This window comes from Ailuropoda melanoleuca, chromosome 10 (genome assembly GCF_002007445.2).
Source record: "Ailuropoda melanoleuca isolate Jingjing chromosome 10, ASM200744v2, whole genome shotgun sequence".
NCBI classification, from domain to species: Eukaryota; Metazoa; Chordata; class Mammalia; order Carnivora; family Ursidae; genus Ailuropoda; species Ailuropoda melanoleuca.
In genome coordinates this window covers 63343097-63353493 of record NC_048227.1, presented here as the reverse complement: position 1 = coordinate 63353493, position 10397 = coordinate 63343097, and the positions used below count along the sequence as shown (strand labels likewise).

The 10397-nt window shown below is 38.9% G+C and overlaps 1 protein-coding gene across 3 annotated transcripts in view; it reads left to right on the top strand.

Annotated features, from left to right (window-relative positions):
• The first annotated feature begins 249 nt into the window (after positions 1-249).
• The window catches only part of HS3ST5 (heparan sulfate-glucosamine 3-sulfotransferase 5), a 280197-nt gene continuing 270049 nt past the window's right edge, over positions 250-10397 (top strand). For all 3 annotated transcript variants that reach the window (XM_034669007.1, XM_034669008.1, XM_034669006.1), the window contains exon 1: positions 250-517. The gene's annotated coding sequence lies outside the window, so the exon portion shown is untranslated. The remainder of the gene's footprint in view (positions 518-10397) is intronic.

The following is a 10397-nucleotide window of genomic DNA, read 5'->3' as shown; positions in this document are numbered from 1 at the left end:
TGTGAGGCTGTCGCTGGGAGCTCGGGACGGCTTTGGGGGCCTGGGGGGCTGCGAGGCCGGAGCAGAGGGCGGGCAGGGGCTCCGTTAACTTGCGGGTCGTGTGCGTTCTTTGCCCCAGCAGCCTCCCATCCCTCGGAGCCCCAGTCCCGGCACCCCCCCCCTCGCCCAACACACACACACACACACGCGCGCGCGCGCGAGATGGATGCAGTCGAGGGGGCGGTTATATGATTAAGAGGTGCGCGAGGTCGCTCTGGCTTCTGACTGGAGCGCAGAGACTCCTGCTCTTCGGACTTGGGCGTTCGCCTTGGTTTAGGGAAGCGGAGAAGGAGCGCCCGGACTCTTGTGGACGCCTCTACCTGGTGGTTCCAGGTACACAGCGAGCAACCCTCCGCCTCAACTCCAGAGTCGCTTCACCCTGTTGGGCTCCGTTCTCCGGCTTCCCTCCTTGAGTACTTCAGGGCGCCCACCCAAGAGAGCGGCTGCTCTGATCCGTGGCTACCCCAGTGCTCACCCGGTGGGTCGGTCTCTCTCTCTCTCTCTACCCCCTCCTTCCCTCCCTCTTTCCCTTCCTTCCCATCTCTCCTACTTTCCCTCCCTCCTCCTAATACCACCTTCTTCTTGGAGAACATTGATCCCTTAAGGGGAGGTTTAATATTTGCAAAGTGCTTTATATCATATTACTTCGTGAATACATTTAATTGCACTGTAACTCTTCTCCGATTTATGTAAACTTAGTCTGATAAATAGCATACAGGGTCAGGTTGAGGTGTGAGCGAGAGTGGGTGGTCGTTGTTTCTCTAAAGATGCTCCGTTCTAAACAGATTTGCTAGAAGTGCTACAAGGGCAGTGCTTCTGGAAGCTTTGCTCAGTAGTTTGGACATATTTCAGGGCCTTAGACAAATGTTTCCATTACAGTGTATTTCAAATTTATTCAGTTTCTATTGAAGAAAAAGTTGAAGTGAAGATAAAAGAGATTACAAATTTGGATATCCAAACTACTTTTAAAAATGTTTTTATTGATGTCAATTATGTTGTAGCAGATTTTTTCAAGTTACCTTAGTGGTTTCTCCTACTGAAGCTCTTAAAAGGAGAGCTGAAAACACTACTACTTACCTTCCTCCCTTTGTTTACAAATGGTTCTTGCTTAAAGTGACTGAATGAGCAGCGGGGTGGGATTCTTCACTGGAGGAGTGTGGTCAGTCACCAGTGAACTGATGGAGAACCCTGAAGATACTGCACACAACAAACATAATGATGGAAGGAAACTGTTGTTTAAATGTAACTGCCTCTAGTGCAAAGAATCCAAACAGGGAAATTGAAAACTGCTCTCACCCCTTCCAGATTACTCTGGACTATTTTAAAATATTCTTTTGTCAATTAATAAAATGCATAGAAACATGATTAATAATGTAAAATATCTTCAAATATATGCCTGAATCAGGTGACATGGGAAATTGGGAGCATAGTATTTAATGGAGTTTCAGGGAAGTACTAGGATCATGGTTTCTTAGCTAAGCCAGACCTCCTGCTTAGATTTGAATATTGGAAGTTGCTGCCTCTTTGACATATTTGTGAGGATATGCTCCTTACAGTGTTTCGATTATGCTTTCATCATTGTCCTTACCATTTCGCAGGCATACGCAGATGTGTTTGAATGAATAACCTTCTTACTCACTGAATTTTCACTCATTCAAAAAGTATTTATTGAGCGCAGGAGCACATACACATATGCAAAGCTAAGCTGGATGTTATTTTAAATAACAAGGAAGGATTTTCGGTAGAAGCAGGATGCTTACTCCTACACTGTGTAAAAAGAACTGCAGAGCTGTGGCTTGCTTACTTAGGGAAGTAGCATCTTGCCCAAAGTAGGTGGTCAACAAAGAGTTGTTGACTCAAAAATCATACACGGTATTATCTAGCCAACTTTGCTTTCACCCTAAATTCCACCATTATTCTTAACCCACCGCATCATTTAGATATGACTCAACTTCAGAGAATTGGTGCTGACTTTAATCTTCTTGCTCTTTGTCTGACTACTTTGGAGAAATGTAACTATCCATGCACTGCTCTAGCTTTCTGTGTATGATTTCTATGGAGCAGTGCCAGATCTGCATATGTCATTAGTATTCATTTATGAGTAAATGCAAATGTTCCTGTTGCACTGAAAAAGTGAACTCGAATTCATAGGACACAGCAAATATTTTGCTCCTTTTCTCCTCTCTTGGTTTTGATAGTCTCAGTAACAGCTCTTAAAAATGCAATCATATGTCAAAGAGCAGGCTAATTTAAAAAGAAAGGTTATTAGATTGTTTAGAAAAGGGAAAACATCTATGGAAATTTTAGTTGAGAATTTTCTTTGGCTCTCTTGACATGTCTAGCAGGATGGTCTTTTATTTTAGGTATGTTCATTCATGAATGAAATAACTCTCAAGATAACTTCCTAGTAAAGGGAGCTGGCAGAGGAGGGAATGCTTGCTAAAAATGATGCTAACAACTCTGGGAATAGAGTGTGAACAGTACCACTAGGTTTGTGCCATTGAAATTATATGAATCCTTGTATATTTTATTGGTCTTTATATGCATGGCTTTTTTTGGATTTCTTTGTAGTATTTTATTCAAATATTTTCATATTTTGCAGTTAGTGCAATTAAGTGAGGAGTTATTGTTTGGTAATGGAATTATAGTTTGTTTTCAGAAAAGATAAGTAGTTTGAAAGAAGAGAACAAGTTGAGTCAAGAGACTAATTATTCAAACCCCAGATTTGTCTTCACTCAAGGTTCGTCCTTTTTTGGTTGTGGGGGGGACTTCAAAACTGAAATAACTAAATTGCTACTATTTAGAAAAACCTTACATTTACTTTTTCTGCAAATTTAATATGAATTCTTTGAAACCAGCACAAGTGTAACTTTTCCCCCCGCTGAAATCTACTTTAATTGTTGATAAATTTTGCTCAATGTAGAATCAGTATTTGTTTCTGAGAGTCACGATGTCATCCTAACCTTTACAGCAGAAGTACAATTAAAGCAAGTTATTTATAACTGCATTTAAAAATCACTGATCTAAGTCAAAAACATTTCAGAGCAGCTAACACTTAACAAAAGTAGAAGCAAAATATTGTATCTGGAGATCCATATAAGGTATAGGCAGGATAAACGGACCTCTGTAGATCTCCTGTGCAAGTTCCATTATCACGTCTTAATTACCATTTGGTACAGTGGATTATTTTCCATTTTCTTGAAAAGTTTTATGAAAGAAAGCTATGTCAGTTTAAGAAATGGTTGAAGAGTTGGTTTGCCTTTAGCCCACTTTACCTAGATTGTGCCTGGGAGGCGGGAAGTTTTATATGTGTACACATATGCTTTTGGAAACATATATGCCTATATACTCATATGTATACATATAGAATTTATCTTAGATATTGATTTATGTTTCTGTATATTTCTGTGCTTTGTCTAATAACTTTAAATAATAGGAAGAGAATCTCCTTTGTGGTATATATAGTTTGTGAAGTCAGCATCATCTTGAGAATGGTACTTACAAATACTCAGATACTTTGATGTTAAAAATTGGAGCATATTCAACTTTTTTGAATGATTTATTTAAGAAGCGCTCATCATAACGTTTAATATGTGCCTGCCACTGTCCAAAGAACTCTCCTCGTATTAACTCACTTAATTCCAGTAGCCACCCTGCTGTCCCCGGTTTCATAGAGGAAAACTAAGTAGGTAAAGTGGGTCTGATCCTTATCCCCATTGAGAAGGTGAAGAAAACGAGGTTCAGTGGGCCTCAAAAATGCCTCCAGCTCCACAGCTCCTAAATGGCGGAGGTGGCATTCAAGGCCAGGCTGTCCACTATGCTAGGCCACTGCTCTTGAACAGATATTTTTTAAAGTTTACCCAAATAAGGGGCCCAGTGGGGGCAAGTTAAGTGGTAAAACATATACATTCTAGCAACTGAGATTTATGACAGTTATCAACTATGAGTGAATTCTTAAGGAATTCATAAGGAAGGCAATTGTCATGAAGCACCCACATGACCTGAGCTACAGCCATAGCAGAGCAGGGCTATAACTTAATGTAGTTTTTAATGGACTCAATAATTTTCTTAGGTTCAGCTACTTTTAAATTAGGTAACTTAAGAACTGGTGCCATATTTAAGTAGTTTTAATAGCTCAGAGGATCTGGTACTGAATGTTTTATGCTTCCCATAATATCCTTATAATGTGAACTTCTTGTGTAGAGGTCAACGTTATGTGTTACTCTATGGTACTTGCCAAAGGAACCAGAGTTTTTTATGAAGATGTGAAATGAGACTTAATCTGTTCCGATGCACGGGACATACAAGTAGGCATCCAGTTAATGTTTACTGCATGAATTGATACAGGGTATTCTGCAAGTTGCTAGTCCAGAGGTAAAAAATAAATAAATAAACAAAGTCTTCATATTGCATAGTTGCAAGATTGTGATTTAATATTGAATAGACTTTTTCCTTTGTCATGATCTCAGGACGTTACTGTCTATGAACCCCTGTGGAATAATAATCTTTATGAGACCGAATGGACTGAGATAGGAGGAGGATGGTGTAAGCAGGGTGAAATAATAAACTCATTAAAGTGTTTAAGTTTAGAAGTCAACAAAAGAAAAACTGCCATAATTTTACCTTTTATTTTTTTAAAAAAACATATAAGACATAAGGAACATTAAGTAACAGAACCTTCACACTGCTAATGAGGTAGCACAACTGTCCTGTCATAAATAGTAACAATCTTACTTAATGTATAGCTTAGAGAACTGTTTATGAACATGTGACCGTGTCACTGTAATCCCTCTACTGTCGCTAACTCGAGTCAATGAAAGAAATCACAATGTTTCTGAATGTGCCTCAACACAAATAAGGCATTTATTATAGTGTAAGTACTGGAGTCAGACAGAGCTGGCTGAATTAGAAGCCCGGCTTCACGGTTTATTAGCTATGGGATCTTGGGCAAATTACTTAACCTTTCTATTTCTTAGTAATATTCTTTTATATGGTTATGGAAATACCAATTCTAGATTTCCATATGATAATGTATGTAAAATGACTAGCATAGAGTGTCATACACAGTTCAGGAAATAATAATTGATACTGTTGTTATCATCCTCATCTTTAACATCACCATAACTTCCCAGATGGTTAAACATAATAGGCACATTATTCTGTATTTACCTATTTATACGTATGTGTATTTTGTATGTTTGAATTGGTTGTTCTTCATTGTAAAACATAGGTTCTGTGGATTCTCTTACTGCTGAGGGAAAGGTATAAAGAGAAGAAATTTGTGTGTCAGATGGGTTCTAAATAAAAGCCTGGTGTCAAGCACAGAAATTACGAGGAGGCTTTTGGGACAGCTACTTCACTATTTTTTCTTGCTGGGCCTGGCTATACATTTTCACGCAATTCTTTGGAAGATATAACTTCTTCTACAGATACAGTTAATGGCGAAGAACAAAAGGCATTGAAAAGCATTGAAATATTATACTTATCTTTATATATGAGTTGAAGTATTAGGATAAACAGAAATTTCTTTCTCTTTTATATTTTTTTCTTTTCTGTATTTTTATACTGTATGGAGTTTGTGGTTTAAAGTATAAAGCTGTTTTCTAACTCCAGTCATTAAACTTGAGTAATATAATTTAAAAGGTTGAATTTAGTTTTATTCCTAAATTTTTTTATTTTAATTTTTTTTTTTAAGATTTATTTGAGAGAGAGAGCATGTGTGTGCACATGCGGTGGGGTACAGGGCAGAAGGAGAGGGAGAGAGAGACTCTCAAGCAGACACCCCACTGAGCAGGAGCCAAACACATGGCTCCATCCCTGGACCCTGAGATTGTGATCTGAGCCAAAACCTAGAGTCAGATGCTTAACCAGCTGAGCCACCCAGGCACCCCTATTGTTGTTTTTGTAACTTATTTAATTCTGATAGATATCTGGCTATCCAGCTTAGGAACTAATTTCTCTTCATGTTTACTTTGTCCTAATGAATATACCTATTTACCTCTCTTTATCTTTGGAAAAATAATAAATGATAATAGATAACATTTAATTAATATTTACTGTGTACCAAGCATTGTACAGGTCTTAACACATTTCATTCCCACAAAGTGTTCAGTGGGATATAGCTTATTAGTATTTCCATTTCACAGATGAGGAAATTGAGGCCCAGAGAAATCCTAGAGCGAGAGGAGTGGAGCCATGATCCAAACCCATGCCATCTGGCCTAGAGTGCACATGTGTCCACACCAGCACACTTCGCAGTAGCGTTTAGCCCCGGAGCACCATCCCTGGATTTCTGGGCCTTGAAACTCATGCCTCCCTATTTCCCTGTGTCTTTCCTGCAATAAAAGAGGGATTTGCTTTTAATAAAGTTTAATTTCTTGGCTTTGTCATATCACACTATTTTCCGATGTATATGCAACAGCCACTAAAGCAAAGAATGAGACCATATTAATTTTTAGTAAACTGTTGGATCTATTTTTAAATAGATTTAAATAGGTCTGCCAACATCCTGCTAAATAGTTGCATCCATGTTGTGTATGCAGTGATAGGGAACTGATACTCGATGCTAGTGGAATTTCTTCATCTGGCGAGCCAGCTGCCTGTGGGCTGAACTTCCTAATTGCCTTACTTTTTCTGAGCTGAATGAAATAGTATAGGATCTAGGGCATTGGAAATGGGCTTTCTTCCCAGGGACACAGTGTGGAGAAGTGGAAAGGCTCGAGACTGGGGAGCTACAGAGTTCCTGCAGATGTGGATGGTTCCTTTCTCTTAAGAGTAGCCAGAAAAGGTCCAGAGACCATTCCATTATGTGCCTAAGTGCTTCCAAAGGGAAGGGGTTATGCTGGATTGTGTTCTTGTTATCTTTGTCTCCGTGGTGTTTGGCACATGGTGAAATGGGGCAGATACAGGGCTTTGGGGCATTTCAGACCCTGGAAAACAGAACTGAGGGATCCAGACAGTGGGGACATGGGAGAGAGGCAGAGACAGAAAACAGGACAGGTATGGGGGTGCATGAGGGAATGATGGGCCAGCAGATGGATTGGTAGCTAGTGGGAGTACTTCTTTCCATTTTATTTTTACTCAGGTATGGCTTTATTTCTCTTTCCCCCATCTACATTAAATGTGCAGTGCCCACTTAACCCTGATATCTGACTCTTTAAAGTGAAGAACTTTATTGCCAATTGTCCTGATAGCAGTATCTGGCACACCAGAAAATCCTAATAAATATCAGCTATAATATTGCCTGATTTTCTACAGAACTTTAGGATAAAGTTCAAACTAGTTCAACATTCAAAGCTCCATTTTTTGTTCAGTCAGATGTTTATCTTATTCTCATACCCTGTCCACTCTGAGATGGGAGACTGGCAAGGGAGGGTTACGATAGCAGAATTTCTTTTTGGAATTGCTGAATTCTTTTTTTTTAAAAGATTTTATTTATTTATTTGACAGAGAGAGAGTGAGCGCACAAGCAGGTGGAGTGGCAGGCAGAGGCAGGCTTCCCACTTAGCAGAGACCCCAACACAGGACTTGATCCCAGGACCCTGGGATCATGACCTGAGTTGATGGCAGGTGCTTAACTGACTGAGCCACCCAGGCACCCTGGAATTGCTGAATTCTATAAATAGTAGCATCCTTTGAATAAGGAATTCCCAACAATAAGATCAAGGGCTTGAAAATTTATATGCACCATTACTTTCTTAATGAGATCTCTTGTCAAATAGTGTCTATGATTTTGCTCGTCTGTGTTGGTGACATTATTTATCCAGACACTCAAGAAAAGTGAGAAACCAAGAAGAATAATTATAAGGATCATAGTAGGAATACAGGTACCTTGGAATCATCTTGAAATGCTCCTTCTTCTCCTCCAGTCTGTCACCAAGACATGCTGACACACACCCCTGAGCTCCTGCCTCTCCCAGCAGCCCCAGTGAGCCTGCCTCGGTTCAGTCAGAACTTGCCACATGAATCACACCAGCCTCCTCACTGGCCAGGTCCCTCCTCCTTGTCAGGGCTTTTGCGGTTCTTTCCAAATGCAAACCTGATTGTGTCATCCCCCTGCTTAATAACCTGCAGCATCTTTGCTTTTAAGGTAAATTTCGGGCTAGTTCAACATTCAGAGATCTTACTATTCCAAAGGCCCAGCCTGGGACTTGTTTCCCCTTTACTCCAACATGAGGTCCCTGCAATTTGGAGATTTTAGGCAAGGGATTGAACGTGCTCGTTCACATTTCGTGTCTTTGCACGTACTGCCCATCTGCCTAGAGTGCTCTCTGCTTGTCTGACTTCTCCTCTTCTCTTTGCTTCCTTACCCCTTTGCTTCTGGCAGCCTGCCCACCCCCAGCCAAACCAGGATGGGCTGGCTTTCTAGTGTATGTTCTCTCTATGTAGATCATACTCTTCGATTACTGGCGTGTTCGTTAGTGCCCTCCCAACATGCATATATGCACGCTCCCTCCACCCCAGTCAGTGTCTATATCTCTAGTGCCTAGCAGAGTGTCTGGAATATAGGAAGCGCTAAATACATTTTTTTATTGGCAAAATAATCATATCCTTCCCTCTGACTTGCTTTTTTCCACCTTTTCCTTACTCGCTGACTTGCTTGATTTATTTTTGTACACACTTATTGAGCAATGACTGTGTAACAGGCAGTAGGTTGGGTGCTGAAGAGGTCAGTGACTCAGTCTTTGCTGTCAAGGAATTTGCAAGTCCAAGAGCAAATCCAACTGGTAAACAGGTTTACCAAACACACAGGTTCTGTGTGCTAGATGATAGAAAATATGGTAAGGACACGGCATGAGGAAGAAGGTCCCATTCTGCCTAAGATCAAGGAAACCTTGCTCCCCACCCCCATCCCATTTCCCATCTTCTTCAGTTTTCTCAGTGCCCATAAGTAGGCATCCATCTAGCAAGACTACTACTATTGAGAGTAGATTTAGGTCTCTCCATTTTTCTAATAATGGTCTATAGAGAACTAGGCAGTTTTAATTCTGATTTTCTACTTATAAGACTAAGAAGGCTTCAGAGAGTTCTATAATAGTCCATGAGCTCATTTTTTAGTTTTTCTTCTTTTCAAATTCTTTTAAATATATCTAATAATCATATTATTTATTAATGATTTTTCCCTATAGAGCAAGATACTTTATGTTTAACAATTATGAGTATTTACTTAATGTGAGATAAAAAATTCTCTTTTAAGATTTGAAATAAACATGAAATTAAGTTCTTTCACTGTGACCAAATGGAAAACTCCATAAAACCAAAAGATTAGCTGATAACATATGATAACCACATTAACATCTTGTCTAGTTCTAAAGAAATTGAAATGGCCTGTTGATCGATATAATATATATATGTATATTAGAGGGGAGAGGGGCATAGGGAGAGGGAAGAAAGAGAATCTCAAGCAGGCTCCATGCCCAGCATGGAGCCCAATATGGGGCTAGCTCTCACAACCCTGAGATCATGACCTGAGTTGAAATCAAGAGTCAGACACTTAACTGACTGAGCCACCCAGGTGCCCTTCAGTATATTTAATAGGAAACATTTTTAGATGTGTGTAGCTGTTCCCTTGGTGAGTAACCAACCATACAAATAAAATAAGAAATTCCCTTCAAAAATACAAATGTAACATTACCTTCAAAAGCATAACATATAAAATATAATACACTATTCTCTAAAAATATTGATGCATATAAACTATTTTAGCTGAAATCTTTTATTATATTATTTCTAAAATTAAAAGCAATATTAAATATTATGTTACTTGCTTCCCCTGAAGTACATAAAAGCATTAACTAACATTCCCTAGTTGTATAGACATCACATTCCCACTGTGCCTTAAAGCTGAGAGAAAACCAGGTGCAATATGAAAGTAGAACCAAGTTAATCCTGTTTGCTTTCAGTTATAAATTTACTTTGAAATTTTTATACTGTTGTAAGAATTTAACTATATTCTGTTTTAAAAGGTACCTTAGCTAAGAGTATATTTCATGTGTACATATATATATAGTATTTTATTGTGTATACTATGATAATATTCATATTAACTCATATGTGTACGTGTGTATATATACATATATATAACTTGATGTATATGTGTGTGTGTGTGTGTGTGTGTGTGTATATATATATATATATATATGACTTGATTACCAAATAATTCTATTGCCTTGACAAAGGGTATAATTTTATTCTTTGGGAAGCACGAAGTTCTCCGTGACCTAACCCAGTACCATAACAATCAGCCATTTTTGATCTACAGGTGGTTCCCTACATGCATTACATGTTCCAAAATATGTTTGAAGATAAAATGTCAGAAAACTGAACAAAAGACGTGTATTTGTTTTAAGAAGATGATC